Source organism: Excalfactoria chinensis, chromosome 12 (assembly GCF_039878825.1).
Source record: "Excalfactoria chinensis isolate bCotChi1 chromosome 12, bCotChi1.hap2, whole genome shotgun sequence".
Taxonomy (NCBI): domain Eukaryota; kingdom Metazoa; phylum Chordata; class Aves; order Galliformes; family Phasianidae; genus Excalfactoria; species Excalfactoria chinensis.
In genome coordinates, this window is record NC_092836.1 from 4,060,785 (window position 1) to 4,085,830 (window position 25,046).

Below are 25,046 nucleotides of genomic sequence, written 5' to 3' on the forward strand. Positions count from 1 at the left end.
TAACTTGGTACTCCGAGGAAACTAGAAGTACACCTAGCCAAAAGCATAGGAAACGTTAGTACCATACACCATGCGATACAGGCTGTGCTGCAATTTCCAGCCTGTTTCTTCAGGACGAAGCTGGATAATGTGTCAGGGCATGCTGTGTTTTATCGTATCTTGGGTGAGGAAGGATTGCAGATGGCACAGGTAGGAACGGCGTCGGTCTCGTTGCCCCAGAACCCAGGCGTGTTGTAGATCAGATAGCCTGAGCTCATGCTTTGCCATGAGACAACAGCGGGAGGGATGGGAAGATCCTGCCCTGAGGTTTCCTTCTGAGGCGGGCAGGCTGGCGGCGCTGAGGGCACTGCTGCTGTTGCGCAGCCCTGTCAGCTTGAAGCCTGCCTTCTGGAAAGCACGTCGCAAAGACAGTGCTCGCTTCTGCGTTATAAAACCTGGGGCTGTGAGCACATGACACCAGAAATAGATTCTTATTGCATATTCCATATTTTATTTGGTCATCTCTGAGGTCATTGCCTGTTGCCTTCCACCATGCAAGAAGTATATCTTCCGGCGTGCCTCAGTTACTGTCCTGCAGCGGTAGCAGCAATATTTTACAGTGGCAGCAGCACAGGACCAGTGATGTCAGTGGGCAATACAGGAGGCCAGCCTTTTTATTTGGTAGCTCATCCTGAAGCCAAGACGTTAAAAAAAAATGGTTTTGGCCCCAGTTGCCTGCCCATATTTCTCAGTGCAACGTATGAAAGCATTTTTCATTGCTGCTAATGGCAGGAACTTCAGACGCCACCTCCAAGATGTTTAATTGCTAAGTGTTTCTCCCAGTGCAATCTGTGAATTCTAATTCGGGGCTCCCCCAGCTCTGCTGGCCGTACACTTTGCAGCGTGCTCTGTGCAGTTCAGCTTAATTGCTCAAAAGGGTCATTTCTGACTCTGAGCTCACTGTTTATTTTTTTAGTAGGGTAGCACAAACATTTGGATATTTGTAACTAAGACTCTGACGTCATTTCCATTGCAAATCATTAATATCAGTGGTTTATAACACGGCTTTTCAGAACGCTTTTTTGTTGAAATATGATGATGCCTTGCTTGCTTGGTTTTAAGAAACTAGAATTGTTCCCTTTTGTATTTAAAACAATGATAAATTGGGATCTCTTGAGTCATTGGTCTGCTTTCTTCTCCTGTCATACCCCTTTAGTTATTTTTAATAGCTCTGGTGTTTGTCCGTATTAGCTGTAAGACAAGTGTTTCATTTAATCCTCTGACATGTTAAGGGTCAGTGGATCCCACTGCTGGAAGGAAACGTCTGTGGAAGGGCCCAGCATTTCCTGCTGCTGGGGCACTTCCACCAATGGAACAGAGCTATACAGTCATGACATGAGTAATTGTTTGTAAAGATCTTAGAAATAGAAAGTGCCGCATTGAAGAGCCAACGGCAGCATAAATCAATAATATAGGCAATGGGACCGTTTCCTTCGGGGCGTCTAGGGGGACTTTTTTAACCCCTTTTTGAATGGAAGAATGTCCTGCAGTTATTTTTACAGCTTTTGTTTGCTCTGGTGCTGTCATCAGTCAGCCTTTAAACTTCATTCTAATAATGGGACAAGATAATGTTCATTGGGAAGATTCTGTTTTTAAAAGCCTCGAACACAGCTTGAACGCTGCTGAACATGTTAGTGTTGGAAAACAGCTGAGAAGTGGTTTCTGAAGAAGCGCTCGTTCTTTTGCTCATCTGCACCTCTGAGAGCTGATGTCCAGTGAGAAATAAAGCGTGCTCTTACTGTTTGTTTCCCTTTGCTTTAAGGAAGGAGAGATGATGGCTTTTGGTGCTGCTTACTCGGAGCGTTCAGAGCTCTGAGCTCCGGTTTGGAGAACGTTAAAATAAACCCACAGGAGGTCTTGTAAAAGTTGTAAGAAATTGTAAGCATGTCTGCTGAGTCAATTATAGGAGACAAATTGCCAGGGTAAGGCTGCGTGCTTCCAGACTTGTTATTTACACTCTGCCATCTTTAAAACAATTCATTTCTGCCTTCGATTTCACAGCAGATAAATACGTGTTTTGGAGGGGGAAAAAAAAGCATTAATTAGAGAAAATATTATTTAAAACTAAAAGAATTATTGGGGTTTGTATTCGTGTGGTTAAAAGGAGAATCTGGCCTATCCTCCTGAAAGTTGGACAACTCCAAGAACGCAGTTTGAAAATGCAGACTTTGGCTTTTTAAAGCTTCTCTGTAAGGAGACATGGATGCAGAAGGCGGTTCTTTTTAGATCATTTCAGTGTTAATATTGAAGTTATGCTTTATTAAGAACCCCCAGCCTCGACTGTCTGAGAGCCGTCACAAGGTTCTGCCGAGCCTGTGAACCCTGCAGGGAGCTCTGGAGCACAGCGTACAGTGCAGTATGTGCTTCTGTATCTCTGTAACTCGGTGTTGTGAGCGGTGATGTGCTGCGTTACTGCCTTAAGCTGCCATGGTTAATGTGGTTTGAAACGCATCCAGATCAACCCATGTATTTTCTAGATGCCCGATAATGTCCCAAAGTACCGTGAAGTCCCTTTCCTCTTTCCCAGACTCTCCTTTTCCATCACCATCAGTGCGAAAGCTCTGAGGAGCTCCTGCAGCACCAGCTCCTGCAGTTGGGCACATGTCTGCCCAGCGTGGGCACAGTGGGCTGCAGCAGGGGAGGGGGTTTCTGGTGGAAACGGTGCGTGGGAATATTGCTGGTCATTAGGCTTTGTTGAGCTGTTTTTTGTGGGACATTAGGAAAAGCTGTTTGTCCTTTTAATGTATTTCTTATTTCCAGCTTCCTTTCTTCTGTCTTTTGCCATCCCCTCCCTCAGCCAGCAGTGGCCGACCCAAGGTGCATGCAGCAGGAGAAGCTCTGAGCACTGCTGCACGCCGGGGAGACAGAGGAAAAGCTGTTTCCCATGGGAAGTAATTGATAATTGAAGTGATGAAAGATGAGTGTGATTATGCCTGGCATCTCCTGATGCAACTGAACTGGTGGTTGAGCTTTTAGTTTCTCTTTCTGTTCCCTAAAGTGATTTCTGGTGACGCTGTCATGTGTTTCTGCACTTGGGGAGAAGAGTTGAAAACCAGCTCCTTCCTTCTTGCCCATGCGTTCTCCACATGAGCGGTGAGTGTCAGGGACAGCTAAGAGCTTGCGCTGTGTGTTGGTGTTCCATCCATTCCTCTCTGCTTTTTGCTTCTGTCTTCCCATGTCTTGCTTTTCCCTCCTAGTAGGAGCAGGGCTGCTGCCCGCTGTGCTGGGAGGCTGCAGAGGGCAGACTTTGGTGTCTCCCCGCAAGTCCCAGACCTGTGCTTTCAGCATGGGCTTGGCCAGGCACACGGTGCCCTAGGGACAAGTGAAGCTTTGGCCATCTACAGTGGAGATGGAGCTCCAGAGGGAGCACTGAGCATGGGGTTCTCACTCTTGTGAGATGCAGTGGGCTGCTGGTAAAGTGGGAAACCTGGTGTGTGGGACATGGCATCAACAGGATGAGGGACTCGCCTCCGAAGAGAGGAGTAGGGGAAAAGAAAGGTGCGGATGAGCTTTGTGGGTGCTCGAGGAGACCTTCGCTTTTAGCTGACTGCATGCAATTACACCTGCTAATTTCCCCAGATTTTCTCTTCTGTCTCTGACATCCTGTCTGGTCGCTGCCCATGAAGAGCGATCTGTGGCATCATCTGGATAAGACCTCAGTACGTCGCTGTGGGAGAACTCGAGTTTATCATAGTTTTATATTGGGTTTCCCTCAGCATGTAACTGGATGCATTAATAGTGACATGATCCCGGTGTGACCTGGACTTTAATGGGTTTGAACTTGGAACTGCTCAAACATTAAGAAAAAGCCCTCGCTCCCTGCGTGTATTCAGCAGCTGCTTTTTATATGCAGAACCCTGAGCTGTGAAGGTTCAATGACGGTGTATTTTCAACTTTCAGATGAAAAGGACTAAATAACTGCCAAAAACTGAGCTATTTCTCTCCTGATGCAGATGTGTGACTGCCAGGACACGCATACATCAAAAAGACAACGTGCCTGTGAGCAGTTGAAAACCTACTGCTTTGTTTTGTTTTGCTAGAGGCAAACAAAATGTCAGCTCCCTCCGTCCTGGGAGAGGGCTTCTGCTGGCAGCGTGTGCTTCTCTAGTGGCAGGGGCCTGGCAGCCAGGCCCTGGGGCTGGTGCCCCACCTCTGCAGCTGAGTCACTTCGTGGCATGGGGACTGTTTGTTCTGGACAAAGCTCTCGTAGTTTGTCTTGACTTTTGTACGTTGCCAGCTGTGCATGATGTACCATCCAGAGCAGACTCTTTATCGTGTGTCAAACCTTAACTGCGGCAGCAAAGCTGTGAGATGCTTTTCCCACCAGCGCAGGGAGCCAGGTTGGGCCCTCAGAGGGACGCCGCAGGGTGGGTTATCTGTCTGTTGTGTGTTCAGGCACTTTGCAAAGGTACTCGTTTCTCCTTTTTCAAAAAAGAAAGTAAAACCTCTGCAGGGCCTTGTTTTGGGGAAGCATCCTCCATTCCTCTCCAAGTTTCCACTTGAGATTCTGTTTACAGTTATTGGCCACCTAAAACCAGATGGGCAAAAGGGTAGGGCTGACACAAGTCTGGCTATAGTGGGATGTGCAGAGCCCTGTGGTGATGATGGGGAGGTTCACCACCGGCCATCAGAGCCATTGCATGGAATGATGGTGGAGAGACGGAGTAAAGATGATGTCTCTTTGGAGAGCTAGTGACAGATTTACTGACCAGCGGTTCAGGCTAGATTGCTGTTTCTTTTGGTGTTAAGGCTTATTATTATCAACTAATTACACTGTTAGGTTAGCACCAAACAGGTTGTGTTGTAATATGTTGGTGTTATGCTAGGAAGGTGAACCTGCCTCTCCCTTCTCTGTGCTTCTGAGAGCCAGGGTAAGCCTCTGCTTTGGGGTATCCACTTCTGTCACAGAGTAATAATGGTGTGTGTAATACTTCTGTTTTACTAGGGATGTAAATCTTTGGTGTATGGACCACTGCTTTGGTTCAGATTTTTCTTTAAAACATTAATGAGCGTTTGGGTTTTGGGGGAAAAAGAATTACAAGTAATGATGACATTGTGTAAAAATGTAGCAGCTAATGCATATGTTCTGTTGGTTTGCCTTGTCTTAGAGGAACATCATTTTCACACATCACTATTAACAATGCAAACACCCTGAAATGCTAATAGCACTAGTAAGCTTTTAATTCCATGGAATTTATTGCTTGCTGTATTTCCATGAATTTATAACGCTTTGATTCTTAAGAGCCCCATTTAATCAGTTTTGCCTGGCACAGAACATAATAAACAACTTGCTGGTGCTAAAGTGCCACATGGGGGAGGCTGCTAACAAGAAAGTTAAATGCTTCTGCCACTAGCAGTTTCTTCGCTGTATTTTTCATGAGCTGTTACTACCAGTAATGTACTTTGCTAGCTTTAGAGCAGTGGTTAAACACAGTGACAAACCAAACAGCACAGTGCTGTAAACACCCAAAGCAATGCCATTTTTGTGCAGAGCTACAGAGAAAACCAGGCTTGAGGCTCAGCATCATGTCAGAGCGAGCAGTGATTTTTGTACAAGGCCGTGTTTTTCTTTGTGTCTCAGTGTTGGACTTCTAGGAATGAGTTGTAGATGGTATCGATCAGAGAAGGCGGCGTGGAGTGAGAGAGAGAGAGAAAAGAAAAAGAATTGCAGTGTATTAAAAACCAGCTCTTGTTTGTTAATGCTGTTTGACCATAAAAGTATAAAAAGACTGTCTTAGAAAAATACCAGGTCATTGAGTGCTTTAAAGCAGAAAATGTCATTTGAGTCTCAAAACTGCACCAACTTTATATAATTACCCTTTTAATTATCCCCAGTGGCCCATGAAATTTGTAAAATAGAGCATTAAGAGTTTGATTTACTTACATGTTGCACTTTAGTGTTAGGCTCTTAATGAATAATGTTTAGTACTGATGTCAAGCAGACGCTGCTGAGTGCAATAGAGAGGTGCGTGGTGCGGAGCTGGGCGTTTGGAAGGGAACTGGGGAACCTCCACCTGGAATGGAGAGTGCTGTATGTGTGTCAAACAGTGCGCTGTAATTTCGGTTGCCTGAATCAACTCTATTGATTTTACCTTCTTTGTGCAAAGTAGTTTGGTATATCTTCTTTATTTAACCGTGCCCAGGGAAATGACTGTTCTGGGCTGTTTATTTAGTACTGAAGAGCTTCCACACATCTCCAGGTCCTGTGTCAGCTCCTTCCCTGGCATGGAGGATAGTTGTGGTCTTCCTCCAAGGGACTGGGGTGTAGAAGCAAGCTCTGAAACTTGCTTGAAGGGCTGACTGGTTCGGTCTGTGGTAGTGGGAAAAACTCTGATCAGGGTTTGGTGCTCAGTTTCTGTGGGGTATCCAGACAACATCTGCTGCCAAGAAATTGCTAGAATAAGCTTTGGGAAAATGTAATGCAAAGCGTGGTCTTACAGTGCATGTGAATTGAACAGGTATCTTCAGAGGTGAATGGCAGCATCACTGAGCAGTTGATGGTAAAAGAAACGAAGCGGAGTTCTGAAGGATATTACAGGATGTAATAGCTGGTGTCTTCTGAGTTATTGGTACAAGTCTGAGTGAGGTGGAGCCTCAACAGGAAACATTTGCATTTGAAGATGCTCATTAACTGCCTTCAGGTGATGGTCTGATGCTCAGGACCCACCCACTGAAAAGCTGGGGACAGCTGAGACCACGGGTGGGCAGCGCTCAGAAGGATGAGGTGATCTCTGACCTCGTGTGCCACTTCTTCCTTCCACTGCCGGAGGCAGCACATGATCTGCTGGCAAGGGCAGCATGCAAATGCTGACATGGTGCTTTGGCATCTCCGTGATTGTACATGATCAGATGCTCCCAAACAAAGTGGGAGAAGCCTGAGGATTTACTTTCCTCCCCCCAAATTGTTCCAGTTTTCCTGTATTGGCTGTCATAACATTCTTGGTATTGCTCTTATCTAGACGTGCAGTGCTTTCGTTATCGTGCCAAACTCCAGAGCTCTCACGACCAGTTCATATAGTGTTATCTTTATTTGTTTTTCCAGTTTGTGAATATCCCTGTGCATTTAGGATATTTATCGTTGGTAGTCAGTGGTGCAGCTGGAGGAGAGAAACAACAGAAAACGTGTCGTTGCCCAACTTTCATGTTGTTAAGAAGAAAAGCTTGGTTCAGATCCTGGCTCAAATGAATGGCGGAAGCCTATTTGCATCCCTGAGGTGAAGCTTTTATAATACGATTTTTTCTTAAAGTAAACAAGGGTTACATGTTTGCTGTACGGCTGAAAATGGGAAAGGCAGAGCTGTGTTGGTTGTTTACGGAAGCACATTTCAGGAAACGGATTTCTGGAATTCTGAAATTTGAATTTATTTATGTTTGAAAAGATCTTGTTTAAAAAAAGCTCAAGGGAGCAACCTACGAAGAGGCTAATTAAGCTTTTTTGTACAGCGCTGAGCACAACGGGGCTCCTTTTTTGTTTGTCCCGAGGCCCTGCAATAATAAACAGAATTACTGCTAATAATTGGGAGGCTTTATTTGAAGTTGTGCTGACTGCGGGACGCGGGCAGTGTCAGTTTTCAGTAAGTGCATCAAGGCTGACCTTGAACTTGTGTCTGCTGATAAGGGCAGTGCAGCAGCCCGCTGGTATCTGGGAGCGCGTCGCAGCGCTCAGCATTGCTGTCGTCTCTGCCAGCATTTCTCTTCTCCTTGTCTCGTGCCCTTTCTGTGGCCACGGCCCGCAGGAGCCAGTGCTGGTGCAAAGGGAGGGCTGGGCAGTACCGCGGTAGCCCAGGTGCTCTTCTGAGTGCTGAGCCAGGAGGGGAACATGGGAAGATGAATTTGTCGTACCAGAAATGGTTATTTTGGCTCTGTTTTATTCCACGTGCTGCATATTCTCCTTCACCACCGTGCATGGGTGCGTCACTCCCTTCCGCTCGTGCAGCTCTGCAATGCGTGTGGCATCGTATCGCGCCCTGCTCTGCACCACGAGATGGTGGAAGTCGGTGAATTTGACTATTTTTTTTTACTACTGAAAGGGCTGGAAGTTTGCCTGAAAACCAAATTGCGTGGCAGGAGATTACAAAACGGTTAGTTTCCAAATCTGATTTTTCCCTTGTGAATTTTTCTTGCTCACTCAAAGACAAGATCCATCTTGAACAGCTCTGACTGAGGTAGTGCTAATAACCATGCTGGAAAACGTCCTGTGTCTTGCAATAACAGTGGGCTGGGAGGAGGACTCAGGGCCATGACAGGGGGGTCCTGGGGGCAGGTTTTCAGGAGTAGTTTGTGTGCGTTCAGTCCTCACCTCAGCTCCATTCATACTGACACGAGTGTTGGTGGGCCATGCGGACAACCTGGTGGTGGCACTGGGGCCTTTGGGCCCAGCTGTAGGGCTGCCCCAGCACCAAGCTTGGCTGCAGGCTGCCGTCACCAGGCTGAGCATAAGGGATCATCTCCTTATTTTGTGTCTGTGCCTCCAAACTTGGGCAGGAGTTCCCAGCCTTTTGGAGCCATCCAACTGCTCTTGCATGGTTCTGAAAAAAATAAACACACAAATAAGAAGCAGTCCAAACGAAGCAGAGAAATGCCAAACCCCAATCTATTAACTGTGTGTTGTCCAACCTATTAATTCGGTATTGTCCCAGCTATTAACTTTGTGCTGTCCTTTCCGTGGTAGTCCGATATCACGGCTGTGGGCATAAATGTAAACTCTCACCTCGGAAGTAACTGAGAATAAGTGACGCCTCTGCAGGGCGGTTCTATTCCTCTCTAAAATTGGAAACGTGAAGTGGAAGGTTAATAAGAAGAGAACCCTCTGAACCTCGTGGTTAGACTAACATTTAGCCACCCAGCTGAGGAGGGATGAGGGAGCCGAGCCAAAACAATCACAGAGAGCCCAATCAGATCACTGTAGACATTCTTGTTTTCAAAGTTGGTAGGAAATGGTTTTCTTAGAAAAAATGGAATTGATGTTCTTTTTCACTGGAGGAGACGGTTTTCTGATCTCCAGTCAAGATGAGGAGCTTGTACTGGCCTTGAATTTCAAGGCTCTATTTCACTCCTTTTCATGAATTGTAGTCTTGATGCGTGTTGGCAAATTATATATATTTGCAGTAGTGCACGCCAGTTGCTTTTAAGGAAAGAAAGAAAGAAGGAAGCTGTGTTTCATTTAAATGCTCTTTAGATCCCTCTGCATATGCTTTTGCATATTCTTGACCAATCTTGCTTTGTTTTATGTGTTTGTAGCATTTTTCTTGCACTTTGTGCAATCATTAGCATTAATGGGGATTTGCGAGTGTAACAAGAGGAGAATATACCCTAGAGTGTGTTACTTAATTTCCCTTTGAAGTGGAATGAAGTTGTCCAATTGGCCATATGCTGTGATTTGCCATGGTTCCGAGTAGGTTTTGACTCCTGGTAGAGCAGGTTAATCTCTCCTAGTGAGCCTAAGATTAATCACGTTTGATGGTATGTGGCACAGATATATACCACCTTTAAAAGTACCAGGAACCTTTTGAGGCACCTTTTTTTTTTGAGCCAGGAACAATAGATGCGCAATAAAAATGCCCTGCAAAAATTGTGCACTCACATGATTAGTGAGGCGTGGTATTAAATTATTTGAGCTTCCTGCATAAATATATACCGAGAGGAGCCTTGTAACTGGAGATTTTGAATATAGTTTTCCTCTTCGTGGGAGGAAACTGCTGTACATCAGGCCTGGAGCATTCCTGTGGAGCTCTGCCCAGCCGAAGGTCTGTTCTCCTCTCCTGTGCTGCGCTGTCCCTCACCAAAGAAATGCCTCCTCCTGTTTTATGGGTGGACTTTGCAGCTTGGTTGGAAATAGAAACACAGTAAACAGCAAGTGTGCCTCAGAAATAACCCCAGCAAACATAAACTGTCACTATTTCAGCTTCTTGCCAAGGCCCCTTCTTGGGGGCCTGATGTGCAGCTGCATTACAAGCGCTGTAACACAAGCAGCAGTGCTGGCCCTGGAAAATATTGTGGTACAGCACACAAATATCTGTAGAACCTTGTTTGTATGTATGTGTGCTTATGTTTAAGATGCAAACTTGCATTTAAGTGTGCTTGGCTCCCTGCAGTATATAGCTGCTGAGCTATTTCTAAGATCTTGGAAGAGATGGGTTTGTAGTCTGATATATTTTACTGTGTTTTTCTTGCCCCGGTGTTTATTAACATCTTCCCTGATGCCCAGTTACAAGGGATGGCAGCATAAAAGTTTACGTGAAAATACATTTCTCTGTAAGTGCTCTACTCCTGTGATTCCTCTGCAGCTTTAAACCAAAACCAGTTCCATCCTGTTTCATCTTTTACCCTTCAGACCCGATAGGCAGAGAGGAGAGAGATTTTGCTTCCCTCTAAATCTGCCTCATCCTTTCCATTTCCAGCCCTGGATTGCTGGCTGGAAACAGCATCGCCTGCAGTGGCACAGTCCTGACTCTGCCTTCTTCCCTCTGAACCCATCTGCACATCTGAAGGTCTCCTCGATGACCACAGGTGACACGAAGCACTGAAACAGGAGGTTAGAGTCAGGGCCAACAATCTTCTTTCCTGTTTGGCTCTGCCTGTGCTAGGACCAGTAGCAAGGCTCTGGCCACGGTTCACTGCATTCAGGGACATGCTGGACATGAAGGATTTGCCTATGACTAAAAGAGCTGCCAGCACCCGTGGCAGCCAGCAGTGCTTTGGGCCAACTGCATTTTGCTGGGCAGAGAGCAAAAAGAGGGCAGATGGGAATATGGAAGGCATCTTGCTATGGTGAGCCAGGAAGGATGGGAACACTGGGCTGCTGAGAGATGGGTCTGAAGCAGAGGTGCTCCCATCTTCTGGCTCCTGCTCCTTTTCTTAAGGGTTTGGTGTTGCTCCGTGAGCTTGGAGCCACTCCTGCAAAACAGCCATATGGCAAGGACTTTGTCAGGGGTGTGCGCCCTTTCTTGTCTGAGTTATTAATGAGGAGGTTTAGTAATTGCTTCAGAACAGGTTTGGAAGGTTGTGTTGTAATGGCTTTAGTTAGCTGCATGGCCATCCACTGACTTCCCTCTGTCCCCTTCCACAGCTGAACGTGTGGGATGCACCCAGACAGTGCCATGAAAACTGTCCCTGTCCAGAAGTGATGGTCTGCTTCCTTTCCCGTGCAGAGCTTTTTCCCTCTGCAGTGCAAACATTGACCACATTGGATTTCTTAGCTTGAATGTGAGTTGTTTTCACAACTGGGCTGATGCCACGTCCTCTGGTTAGCCAAATAACCTGAAAAGCCAGATTGCACATAGCAGTGCCTAAACAGAGCTGAAGGACTGGTTCTTGTTTCTTTTCCTACACCAACCCAACAGGGCCCCTGTGCCCACGCACTGCCAGAGCTCCAGCAGGTCCAGGGATGGCTTGAGAAGCAGATGTGGGAGCCGCATCCCATTGGAGAGCATCTGGGAGGATTCCTGCCAGCATGCCCACAGCCATGCTTAGCCTTCGGTATGTTGTTGTGACGCACAGCATTTTAGGGGTGCTAATTATTGTTTCTGGTACTCTATGCACTGAATATGTGCTGTCTGCCGTTGTGGAGAGAAATAAGAAATACAGTCCTTTCCATAACCACTTCAAAAGGAAATCTGCTTTCTGCTTAATTTCTGCTTAAAAGGGAACTGTTGGGAAGAACACAGTTGTCTTTTTTTGGTTTGTTTTTTTTTTAGTTGTTGCTTTGTTGTTGGCCTTTATCTTCCTTACTGAGAGGGAAGTGCATCTGCATGCATTAAAATAATGGTAGCTGGGAAGGGAAGAGTAAGGCCAGGAGTAGGTGCAAAGAGTGTGTTTACAGCTGCCCCGTGTCCTGTTCTTCTCAGCACTGGGTCTGCTTTCCGTGGATTGAACCTTTTGGAGGTGAATCGACCTCTGGAAATGTTCAAGGTTGAGGGTTTGTGTGTATGAGTATGGGTGTGCGCCTCTGTGCTTCTGATGTTTTGTGATTGTTAGGAGCCTTTTGGCTTGTGTGAGCACTTGATACCGCTTCTCTCCAGGTATTTCTTTCTAACAGGCTCCTGGTGGGAGTCGTTGATGTTGGTGGCTTGGTCACAGCGGGAGCAAACTGCTGCTGCGTGGTGCAGGGCAGTGCGAGGGGATGCGGCTTTGCAGAAATGTGGGGCTCCTTCCGGTCACAAAAACCAGCCTGTAAAAATGATGAACCTCCCTTCTGCCATCCCTAGGGCTGTATAAGTCGTGAATTAAGCATCTGGGAGGTATATCTGTATTTTGTTCTTTTAACAGTCACCAAACCTGATAAGCTGGTGAATAATGTTCAGTCATCCAGTGACAGTGGAGCAAGTCTGGGAGCAGATCCATGGAATGTCTGTCTGAGCAGAAATGGCTGAATTGCCATTAGCGTTAGCGAGATCAAGGTGACACCCGGTGCAGTGCCTTAGCCACGAGACTTGAACCTTAAACTCCACACGAAACAGACAGGACCTTTACTGCAGAGGTCTCACTGGAAAGATCCCAGCAAAGTAAACAGCATGACACTTAATTTATCTCCCCCAGGAACATGAAGGGCTCAGTCGACCTGATGGGATCTGTGGTTCCAGGGAGTCTAGGTATTTAAAACCTGATGCTCAGCCTGCTAAGCCATCCCCTGCAGCTTTCCTTAGTGCATAAGATAGGAAAAAATCTCCTGTCCTGCAAAACAGATATTAAATTGGATACTCTTTCCCCCTGCCATGATAAGAAACGTGGCAGAGAGATGTGGGAAAATGGAATGCTGCTTAGAAAGAAAATATATTTGAATCAAACAAAAATTGGTGAGATAGGAGGATTTTCAGTGCTGGTAGCAATACCCTCCCCAATGAGTTACTGAAAATTCAACTCTCCCTGTAGTTTTTGCACTGGATTGTGAATAAAAATGGTTGTGATTGATGAAGCGTTCGGTGTCTCACTGTAAGTTGGTCAAGAGGGACTTCTAAATCACCCAAATGAAATATTGCATTATCATGAACAGTAATATGTAACTGTTAAGTATGCCGTTGCTTATCATAAGCTCAGGCTCCTTCGGAGCTCTACCCAGTGAGCAATCTGCGAGCGCTGGAGCAGAGCTGCTGTGCCCAGCCCTCCCTGGGGGACGTGTGAGATGTGGAAGGAGCATCCTGCTGCACCCGGGGGTCTCATCAGCCTCACAGGGTGCGGGCAGCACAGCGAGGGAGGTGGGAGGAGGAGGAGTCTTTGTGTTCTGGTTTTTAAAGAGGCTGGATGGAGGAAAAGGCAACACACCTTTGTGTGCTGAAGGGCATGGGCCTGCGGGTTGGGTGGGGGAAGTCGTGGCCGTGTGTTCCTCGCTTCTATATTTGGCTTGTTCTGTTGTTCCATATATATATATATACATATATATACATATTCTAATTTCTTTACATACACCAAGAAATAGATCAATGTTGTTTCTATTTAAAAATAGGGGTTTGTTTGTTTGTTTTTAATAGGGTTTTCCTGGTGAAAAGCGCTGTTGTTCCTCAAGTGAATGCCAGGCTGGTTGGGCTGAAGTTATCTCTGTCTAGAACTTTCCACAGAGACCATGTAGCCATTTCTCAGAAAAGGATTAGAGAAATAAAAGCTACCCTGGCTGCGTGGGATCAGATTTAGGGCCAGGCGGTTGGGAAGCCTGAGAATTTTCTATGCTTTGGGGCTAAAATGTGGACAACATGTAAGGTGATGTGGTAGTAAGAAATGTGATTCAGTGGGCAGCGTTGTTGGTAGGTGGATGGTTGGACTGTATGTGGTCTTTTCCAACCTTTATGGCTCTGTGAGATTGCACTGAAAGCAGGGACTTGGCGTTGGGTGTAACTGCACTACTTGATCTCAGGTTGGACAAGCTGCAGGTCTACAAAACATTCCTGCTCCTGAGCTGGATGAGAACCTCTGGCCCTTCTCTGATGGACAGGGCCCTCCAGTGTCTGTTCAGCAGCATGTGGGGGTTCGCTGGCTTCTTGAAGAATGGGTGCTTGCCATGGGCAGCTCCGTGGTTTCCCTGTCTCTTGTCTTAGGAGCATCCCAGCATTTTGGGCTGAGATGTTTTACAAGAATTTGGCCTGTGGCAGAACGCCCAGTAAGGAAAAGTTCAGTGCAAATGATTAACGTTTGGCCAATTTGCTCATAGCTGACAATAAGGTCGTTAAGATGGGATGGGTTGCATTTGGTGGTGTTAGTGGTCACAGCTCTGGGATATGTATCCGGATGTGAGGGGAGGCACTACACAAGTTTGCATGTGCCATATTTTGAAATGCTAATCCATAAGCAGTGTAAAATTCAAGGAAGGCCTTGCCCATGGCTTGGACCCTGCTGGTACCATCTGCCGTGTGAAGCTGTGTTGCTCGAGGGACAGAAGAAAAAGAAGTTCTTGTCTTGCACGTGGGATGTGTGTCACCGCTTGCTTCTCAGTGGGCACAAAGTCTTCAGGGTTCGCTCCACACCTCCAAGGTATGGAAGACAATTTCTCTTTTTCATGCCATTTTTATCATGCATTTGGGTACATAGGAGACTCCATTTGGCTGGGATTGGGGATTGCTGTGCAGAGCTGCCAGCCCGGCCACAGATCCCCCATCTCAACTCTTCCACTGAAGCTGAAACATTCATTAAACTTTCATTTGAATAGGAAAGCTTCACGTTTTCTTGACAGAACAGATTCTGTGGCTACTAATTTATTACTGCAATTTAAGAAACAGACGTCTGTCTGACATGTGCCACGTAGTTCAATAGGTCACCAGTGACATCATACTTAAAATCGTTATCTTTGCAAACTGTGCATTTGGGGTAAAAGCTTTTATTTATAGTCAGTCATTAAAATTGAGACCTGATATTTACTTTTCCTCTGATTAGGTTAAAGAGTGAATATGAACAGAAAGTACCCTTCTGTTACCACCAGGCAGTTTACAAACTGCTATTCACATGCAGCCTTTTCAAAGGAAATATGTTAAATCATTATGAGCTTAGATGGTATGTTTCAGTTCATACGTTTTTTTCATGGCTGAGGCTGATCTGTGCCATAGGGGATGTGTTTTATTTCCTCCTGGTCCTGCGTTGATTCTTGTCCTCCACACAGAGCAGCTGAAGGCTGCAGTGGAAGCGTCAGATTGGAGAGCTGCCCCATTTCCAGCACTAAGAGACTTTGGGGGTCACCTCCTTCAGCCGAGTCCCCAGAGCCGAGTGGCTCTTTAATAGCTGCAGTGGAGATGATTTCTGATGAAAAATTACATGTTGCAAGTTGGCAGCACTGCCCAGTATACTTCCTTAATGTTATTAATGACCCCCCCACCCCCCTCCAGATCCCACAGCTAAGATCAGTGGCCCATTTCAATTTTTATTGAAACAAATAAACCCAATAAAAACACTTATGCAGAAAGCTGAAGCTCCTCGATAAAAAAGAAAAAAAGAAAAAAGTATATATATAAAAATTACTCCGCATTGAATTTATTGATTTATTTATTTACTCCAACTGGAAAATTGAGTATTGTGTTAATGTATTTTATAAGACTCACGGTGCTCGATGAAATGGCTAATTTATTTTAGCGTATACATAAATAGCTGGCAATTTTCAGTGAGACAGCCTAATGAAAATGATGCTATGAAATTGTCTATACTATGAGGAGTGATGGAGTCAAGTTATTATTGGGTGAGTGCTGCGTCGCAGCGAGCCGGCCATCATGTCTTTGAACTTTTGAACTGCTACTTGGTCGTGTGATTGATGGGGTTTGGTATCAGCGCCTCGAGTTAACTTCTTATTTTGGTTGGGGGAGCGCAGATAAGCAGCGCGCCGCGTGATTTTATGGATGTTTAGTTTAAACAAGATGGTTGGAAAATTTAAAGTGTGTTAGCAGAGCAGGCTCGCGCCGTATGGAAAGGCAGAGAGATGCTCGTAGGTACCATTAGATGTCAACGCTGATGTTGCGATTGCTGCAGATGAGCCGAGTACGAGCGAATTTGGCAGGGGAAGCATGCATCATGTTTGTGAGGGAAATGTTGCCTTTGTTCTATACTCAGCGCGCGATCTCGCAGCAACTTCGCCAGCCTTCAGCCTCCCCCGGCCGTGCCCGTGCACTGAGCGTTGCCCCCTCGGCCCCCCGCCCCGCGCTGCCGGAGCCGCTGGCTGCCCGTGGGCCGCGGCCCCGCTCGCCGGGCGCCCTCCTGCAGCTCCGGCAGCCGCTTCGCCTCGTGCAGCGAGATGCTGCACTTGTTCCCGGGGCTTGGGCCGCGATAGGGCCGTTCGGGCAGCGCCGCTCGGCTCCCAGCCTTCGCCGGCTACAAAACTTCGTCTGCGGGAACCTCTGTACGGCAACTGCGCCGAGCTCTGCTTCTGATTAAACCGAATAACTTGACACCTGCGTTTTACAATTTGCTTCAAGTGCTTTATCCCGTAAACCCGGCGATTTCCGAGCTTTGCAGCCCGCAGTCCATCCTTCAACGCTCTGCGCCCGCGGGCGGACCGCTGTGCCCGACCCGGCCCGCTGCAGCCCCGCAGCTCTCCCAGCCCCCCCCGGCCGGGCTCAGGAACGCGTGCGGGCATCCTTTGGGGTTTTTTAATGGATTTCTTTTTTTTCCTAGGGATGAAAGTGCCATGGCTTTATTTGGCTCTTTAACGCTCTCCCCGTGCCCGAGCCGTTTGCAGCAGGCTCGCAGCGAGACATTTGGAAGCTGCTAGCACTTGTCTCTGCCCCCACCCCTTCCCTCCCCCCCATATATATATATATATATATATTTAGTTTAAAAAAAAACACGGCCTGTTCAAACCAGAAACCAAAACTACTGGGACAGGCTAAAAACGGGGCTGACACCAACACTATTAGCTGAAAAAAAAATTCCATTTCATTGCAACTATGTTATTGTTTACTTTGCCATACACATCCTAATATGGTTACCTCCCTGTCAAAGCGGCCGAGCCGGGCTGAGGGGCCCCCTCGGGGAGACGCTTCCAACTGCTGCTCAGACAATAAGAAACAAACGGCGCAACTCCACAAAAGGCTGCCCGGAAAAGAAGTGTCAAATCCATCCCGCGGAACTCTTCCCGCCGCCTCCCGGCCCCGCGTGTACGTAAAGCTGCGCCGGGGCGGCCGGGCCGCGGGGCTTCGCTGCTGGGAGAGGAAGGAGAGGAGGGGGGGGGTGGTGGTGGCGGCGGCGGCGGGGCGCGCTTTTCTCCTCGCTCCGCTCCGCGCTCCGGCCGCACGGAGCCGAGTGGCGGCGGGCCGTGCTGCGGCGGGCCGGTTCGTGGCGCCCCGCGGCGGAGCGGCCCCGCGCCCGCAGCGCCCCGCCAGGTGCCGCCCTGCCCCGCGCCGCCCCGACCGCAGCCCCGCAGCCCCCCGGGCCGCCCCGCCGAGCTCCAGCGGCGTGCCGCCTGTTATCTGCCGCCGCCAGAACAAAGGTAGGTTGTTCGACTCGGCGCTCCGGGGGAGGGACAAGTTATTTTTGGAGGGTTGGCTTCCCAGTGCATGACTGGTTGACCTAAAAGGAGGCGAAAAAAAAAAAAAAAAGGAAGGAAAAAAAGAATCCCTCCGTGGAGCCGAGGGGGGAGCGAGCGTGCCGGGGAGCAGCTTCAGGGAGTCTAGTTTGATTTCTATGCAAGTTAAAGACGCCGGAGCCCCCACCTCCCGCCCCCCAGCGTGCCCTGCCCTGCTATGTCGAGAAAACGTGCGTTGCTGAAATACTTTCATCTGCGTGCTCTCTTTTGTTCTTCTGAGTATTGATGGTTATTATTATTATTATTATTGCTTTTACGATTTGATGTGCACGTATCGCTCTTAGCAGCTCTGAATTTCTGTGAATTCTAAATGAACTGTTTTAGGGCTGGAACGTGAGGGCTGTTTTTACAGGAGGACTCCCAACTTTTCGGGTGGTGTAACATGAAGGCTGCTGGGGCCGCCCACGTGCCCCGCCAGGACTCACCCTGTTTCCCAGGCCACCCCGCCGTGCCTTCTCGGCTCTCTTTCCTTGTATCCTCTCTGTGATTCGGCTCTGGAGGACGGTTTCTCTTCCTGCAAACGGAAAGGCTGTGAGGCTTTGCCGTACCTCTGGGTTGGGTTTGGAGATGCAGGGAGACGCTCGCACAGGGCAGTAGCACTGCAGCACGGTGTGCTGAGGGGAAGCGGTCGGCAACCTGTCCGCTGCTCTGCCAGAAGTGTGCTGAATTCATAATTCAGTGCGAGAGCGAATGGCTGCACGGGGATGGATGCACCCGGCATTATGTAACTCAGTGAGAAATGCATTGCTGCTGTAGGAGCGGGCATAAATAGCACAGCTAGTTAAGTGAGAAAGGGCGCCCTTCATCAAACCTGCGTTACACAGCTCTGCCTTCGGTCCCCACTTCTCACAGGGCTGAAGGAAGGAAGCAGCTTCTGCCTAAACTGAGCAGCCTTCCAAAACCTTCTCGGTACCTGTTGTGGACTTGGCAGCGGAGTTGGCTCTCCCTCTTCCTGCCTTTGCTGCCAGCCTCCCCCAATTGATTTCGGGAGCTCTGCTTTATTTCTTTAAGGAAGTCACAGTTCCAGAGCAGAACCGGGCAGCTCAGCTTTTCCTCCTCCTTTTTTCCCCCCTCCCGCTTAAAATGCCGTTCCTTAGGTACTCGCACATTTCTGCTCTTTGCCTGTTTATTTGTGTTTCTGCTGAGCTGTTCAGCCTGACCTTTGCTGGGCAGAAGCCTTCTGAAAATATAAGGCCGGGTCAGGCAATGTCAATAAACTTCTCCGTTCCCAAACTTTTATCCTGTAAAACTGGGAATGGAGACTTTTTGCTGTTGTTGGTTTTTTTTCCCCAGTTGCATCTCACTGTGGTAAACACAAATAAATGTGTGTTTTAAAAATCAAAGGGTGTGCTTTAAAGCACATTTCTAGCTCTTGCTTTTTTGGGCCGTGTAGGGGATGGTAGGAATTAGTGGCCCTTAATTAGACGTGGAGATATTCACATTTTGCAGGGATTTATGTTGGAACGTGGAATGGCGGGTGGCTTGTTTCCTCATTATGAATACTCCCTGCACATAATGAGGTTCATCATTAGTTGATGGAGTGAATTTGCCCTAGCTCTACCTTGAAAGGCACATAATTTACATACTACTTCAGAGCTTAGGCTTTAATGGATTCCTCGATGAATAAAATGAAAAGCTACTTTCTTTAAATTTTTGAACAGTGTTTTGATAATACGGATTTAATAAGACATTCAATTTCCTTGTTAAGTATATTTGAAAGTGCATTCCCAATTTTAGCACCAAATATATTTCCCGGTGTCGCCAGCCATAACTCCGGGCAGCAGCACTGAGCCCAGCGGAGCAGTGCCGGCATTTTGGGGACGGAGCGGTGCAGCTCCGGGTGCTCGGCAGCCCCTGCCCTTTCTGTGTGCTGTTAGCACTGCTCTGCTCCTCTTCTGCACTTACTGTGTGCAGCTGTGCTGATTGATCCATGCAAATGCGTCGGCGACTGTCAGCCTGACAGTGACAAACCCGCCGGTCCCACCTCCCTATTTATTTTAATGAGGGGAGAACAGCAAAAACTTGGCCGGTGCGGTTCCACCTCTGAAAGTGCAGTGGAGATGTGGTCGGAGCAGGTGGAGCTGTGTGCTGCCACACCGTGCGGGCTGCTGGGGATGGAGTGGCGCTGCTGCTGCAGGGCAGGAGGCACGGATGGGATGCTTTATTACCTGGGAGCGATGAGCATGCATTACCATTAATAGGATAGCCGGTGCCATTCCTTTTTAGGCAGTTTACCTCCGTTGCAGACCTGTCTGCTTCAAAATCTTTCCCTGTTCTAAAACATATATTTGTTTAGGGAGTTTTCATTGAAGTGTACATGACAATTACAGCTGTTCATTAACAAAATTGGGTATTTGTTTTAAACTTTAACCAATCACTTTGATATGCTAATTATGGTGTAATTTAATTTGAGCCCTGTAATGATGATGCCGTTATTATGGACATAAATGATGCAGTTAAGCTGAGAGTAATCTCATTTGCATACTGTACATGCCAGTAAATTAAGCCCTTTCTTCGACTGCTTCAGCTTTAATTTTCCACTTCTTTTCACACAGCGCCTTTCAGCCGGTCTCTCATAAGCCCACTTTGTAAGAGCGCTGATGACTGTTTGATGTGGAGAGTTGCTGCACCACAATAATGCACGACACAAGATGTAACATTTAAAGGATTCATTATCTTACTGAGAGTTGCTTTAAGGAGCTGGGATTAGCAGGGGTGGAGGTGTCCTCTGTGGAGCAGTGCAGGTCTCTTGATAAACCATTGCGATCTTCCTTCTCCCCTCTCTTTTTGCTGTACCCCGGTGCAGGAGGCACGAGGTGAGGCCTTGAGTGCTCTGCAGGTGTGAGCCGTAGCTGCCTCCTTGTGCAGCACGCAGGGCCCTGTGCTGCTCCACCACTGCAGAAAAGCTGCTGGATGCCATCTGCAGCGTGCTGATGGGAGACACCGGGGTCCTGCTGAGGTAGGCAGGTTTGTGGCCCACCTACCCAACATGGCGTATGGCAATGTGGAATTAAAACCTGTGCCGTTGCTTTGTTTCATTCATCACTGCTTTCTCCTTTCAAGGTTCCTGCTTGGGTTGAGCTTAACATCAGGTTCGTTTTGAATTTAATTTTTAAAAACTGGCTTTCCTGCCTTGTTCTGCCTCCTCATCCTAAAGAAATCCTTGGTGTCAGAGGAATAAAAGTCACCGAAACCAAACAGAGATGAGCTGATGAGCAAGCGCTGACTTAAACAGTTAATCTTTTCCCATTTACCATGTTGTCATTGAGCTGAAGTACTCTCATAGCGCTGTGGCATACAAAGAAATCATGTGAAATAAACAGGGCTCTTTTTATAGCTGCTTACTGTTATGGTTAGATATTTTCATAGTTTAATACCTCTGGAAGTAAAGCCCGTCCCCAGTTTTTAGCAGCAGTTGGCCTCTCAGAAAGCCATTGTTGTGTGGGTAACCAAGTTAACTGAAGAGCGTTATGAAAACCTTGCAATCCTTTCCTTACGCAGGGTCCCATGACCACAAATAGTTTGTGCCGTTGCCCATAAACATGCGAGTTAATAACTTCCTGGGTGATCAGCATGAAACTGCCGATCCGCAGTGCATGCTCTCCACTCCCACCCCCGCCCCTTTACGGTGCACAGCAAATAAATGGGAGGTCCTGTGCTTACCAACTGCCCAGCATTGGGTTTTTATGGTCCTTACCTGCACTTTTATCTCTTTGTGCATTTCTCATGCGCTGTTTTGTTTTCCAGCAGGCATCCCATGATAGCCAAGCCTGCCCCGTTGAATTTGCACCTTCATTTCCGTGTCAGGAGGGCAGCAACCATTCCCACAGAGCCCCTGCTCTGCCCACCAGTAGGATTTTAGTTCTCCCATCATCCCTTCCCTCATATAACAATGGATCTATGGAGACAAGTAAAAGCATGACTCTTTCCTTTTACAGGCCCCTTGTGTTCTCCGTGACAGGAGAGCCCAGGTAATGACACGCCAGCCTGACAGGAGAACATAAGTGTGTAGTGTCAGATCTCAGGGCTTGCTTCCAAAACCAGAAGAGGAAAAGTTCTCCATGTCTGTTTTCTGAGGCTGTGTACCTAAGCCTGGGCTTTGTGTGCAAGAGCACAAGAGACAAACCCAGCAGCATTTCCCTTGCCCTCTGTGCTCAGAGCCCAACCAAAGGCACTGGCAGAGAGAGAGCTCTTCTAAAAATGGGGCAGTGCAGGACAGGCTCAACCCAGCCTCTCCAGGAGGTCAGAGGGAGCCTAATGTAATGCTGGAAAGTTGTGGTCTCTAAAGCTTGTGAAAAGAGTTCTTGACTTGATCTGTTTTAGCAGTAGTATTATAGTTCAAGCCTGTCTTTTACAGGTAATGTGTACATTGCTTTAGGATGTCATAGGTGTTGTGTCTTCAGCTTCTGTAGAAAGGAATATATTGAGCATCACTCTCTTGGGTTCTGGAGAGATTTCAGGGCCAGTCAGCCAGATGAAGGTAGGATGGACCGAAAGGTGGGGCAGAATAATTGCTTTTGGTGTTTTTAGTGTTTCATGGATGTGACAGTGTAGTGCACTGTACAGGAACTTCAGTGTTTATCTTCTGGGGAGATAATATTTCTTTCAAAACGATTTCAGTATCTCACCCATGAAGGAGCTGTGTTGTAAGAACTGTCTTCAAAGGTGGTTTCAGGCGTAGTTTTTCCTACCGTCTTCTGTCCTAACAAAGCACATATCCTTCCTCCCCTCACAGGATCTTGTCAGTTCATTCTGGATAAAGGAACTCGTTTATGAAGAAGATTTTCTCTGTATCATCCCCCTCTTTAATCTGATCCCGGATTGCAATTTTCAGTAAGTTTCTCCTTCCGCACTTTCCAACCCACAAACCTTTTCAACCCAATCAGGTGGGAAATTAAAAGAGGTACCAGTTCAAACGATGCGCTGTGCAGCCCTGTTTGAGTGTTTCTGTGTAATTCAGGATTGCTGGTTTCAAAGAAATTTTTTACATCAGGTAATGGTCGCTTTCTGCAGAAAGTTATTTCAGGGAGTGTTGAGCTTCATGGGAGACAGACTTCTCCTTTTACAGCTTTGTTTACAAACAGCTTTGTTCTTACCCTTTCCCAGCAAAACAAGTGTTTCTTCACAGAGATACTTTTGGTTGAGAGCAAAGCCGCTGAACCTCTCTCTAGAATTATAACTACACCAGATTAAAGAGCAATTTATCATATGCTAATAAACTTACCCCATCAAAGTCTTGGGTATCAAGACACAGAAACAAAAATAGGCCTCTGATCTCTATCTCTGTAATGCTTTTCAGCATAGTCTTTTAATGGTATCCAGTGAAAAAGCTGTAGGAATTTGTCTTTGTATTTACCAATAGCTAAGGCAAACAGTTATTTGTCACTGTGCCATTACCTGAGTACTGCGCTGTTGGCCTTCCACATCTGACTGAACCAAGCTGACTGCACGTTTTGGAGCGTGACGATACTCTTGTCCCCATTCTTGTTGGTTTGTTGTTATTTGTAAGCACGTCTTCTCATGGCTGTGGAAATGGTATTTCTGATGAGAAACCCTGGCAGCCGTGCCCAGCTGCCTTTCTTTCCCAGCCTCAGGACCCCAAGCTGCTCCCAGCCAGGCTCACCCACAGCACACGGCGATGTTTTGGGAAGCCGGGGAAGTCTGCCTGTTGCTACTGGTTTGAGGTGTATGCAAAATAAAGTAGTACGAGTCAAGTAGCTGCTAGGGCTTTTTAATCTATGTCTTGTAGTTCTTTTGGCTGCACGTACCTCTTTCCAGCAGCAGATTCTCTTGTGTGTGAGAGGTGTGAAGGTCTGGCTAACCTGGCTGGGCAGACCAAGTGGTACAGTGAAATTGCGTTGACTGGTTGTGCCCCGAGCTGAGATTGAAGTCTGTCAGGAAAAGCTGTTAGCAAAAAGACTTGGGGACAGAGCACTCTCCCTGTCCGTGTTCTTTTTCCAGAAGTTGGCTGGGCACTGCCAACTGGGGCCTTACCTCTTGGCAAACTGGACTTGCCCTGGACCTGAGTGGGAATAAGAAAAGTTTCTTAGGCTTCATGCAGAGGTAAGGCTTGTGGAGTATTGTCATCAGAGCCTGGAGACCCGTGGTTCAGCTGTAGGATGTTTCTTGTGCTCACTGGTGGTATCTTTGGGATGAGCGGGTTGGATCTGGGTGGATGTGCTGCAGGTGGGACGAAGGAAGGCAGTAGGAAGCAATGAGAGAGCCTTTCCCAGAGAATGGGGAGTTTTATGTTGCTTTTTGAGCGAAGCAAATGTAAAATAGGAAGAACGAGATGATGATAAGCTAAATTGGTGCCAAATGTATGGGAATCCATGTGTGTGCTGTAAAGGGAAGCCCAGCTCCTGTAGGTTTTCCTTGGAAAATGACTCTGTACATAGAAGCTGTGTGCAGGATGACCATATAAATGTGGTTAAACAGCATCGAGTTCTGATCAAAGGGGGAAATGGCAAGTAATAAAATAGGAAATATAATTATTGCTACCATTTCAGATCTTAGAGCCACAGAGAATCTTCACAGCTAGACAGGAGAAAAAAGAAAAGAAGCCTTGACATTTAAGGAAAGGAAAGAAAAAATCCCCAGATTACAGCTTGTTGAGCTGCACTGAAAAAGAGAGTAGAAAAGTAAAGGTGTATTTCCTAGAATCTCTGAATTCCCGAATAGATGTTAGGATTGTGAACGCCCTAATTGCTGGCTGAGCTGAATCACAGCAGAAAATGAGTTACCAACTTCTGCGCAGGAGTATTTGCAGAAGTCGAGCTCGTAGCTGGGTTTTTTTTCACACAATGTCCAGCACATATGCTGCACTCGCTTTTGTTGTTCACCGTTCTGGTGTCATGTCTCGCTAGATTGAGCTTTGCTACACACCTCCACCCCCTAACAAACTGGCCCTATATATGCATATAGACGGAATATAAGGAATTAAGCTGTGTGACAGGGAACTTCTGGGTTTTCGATATGCTTGACAAATGTTTTTTAAACATGGTATAAATATACTCTAGAATCACAGTGTTGGAGGGGCACATTTTACTCCCTAAAGAAACGTGTGTCTTGGCTTCACATGGCTCTGTTATTTTTTTCTCCTCCAAAGCGATATTTAATATTTTCATGACGCCTATGTCTAGATACTGCAGGTTGGGACAGTATTCTCCTCTGTGCATTGCAGAGTTCCTACCGACACGCCTGGACAGACCTCACCACCTAAACCCCTCAGGCCAGAGTCTGGCATTCCGTATCCTCAGAGAGAGGGACTGTAGCCCTTAATCCTGTAATAGGCAGATTCCTCAAGGTAGCATCTCCTGTCCCCCCATGGGTTGGGTTCTCGGCTTTAGCTGACATCAGGCAATTCTCTTCAAAGGCAGTGTAAGCCCTTCTGCAGGTTCTGCTCATCCTTTTCTTCCTCTTGCTGGTCCTTACCCAGGCGTTTTTGTTCTTTTCTCCATGCTGTATTTTTCCTTTCTGACTTCTTGGAGAGCGTACTGTATTTCTGAGGGTCTGT

The 25,046-nt window shown here is 47.1% G+C and overlaps 1 protein-coding gene across 13 annotated transcripts in view; it reads left to right on the forward strand.

Moving 5' to 3' along the window:
- The window catches only part of FOXP1 (forkhead box P1), a 341,511-nt gene that overhangs the window by 147,402 nt on the left and 169,063 nt on the right, over positions 1 to 25,046 (forward strand). Inside the window, exon 1 of one of the 13 annotated variants that reach the window (XM_072346983.1) lies at positions 17,360 to 17,434. The exons of the other annotated variants lie outside the window; for them this stretch is intronic. The gene's annotated coding sequence lies outside the window, so the exon portion shown is untranslated. Of the gene's footprint in view, positions 1 to 17,359; positions 17,435 to 25,046 lie in introns of those variants that run through there. 13 annotated transcript variants of the gene reach the window in all.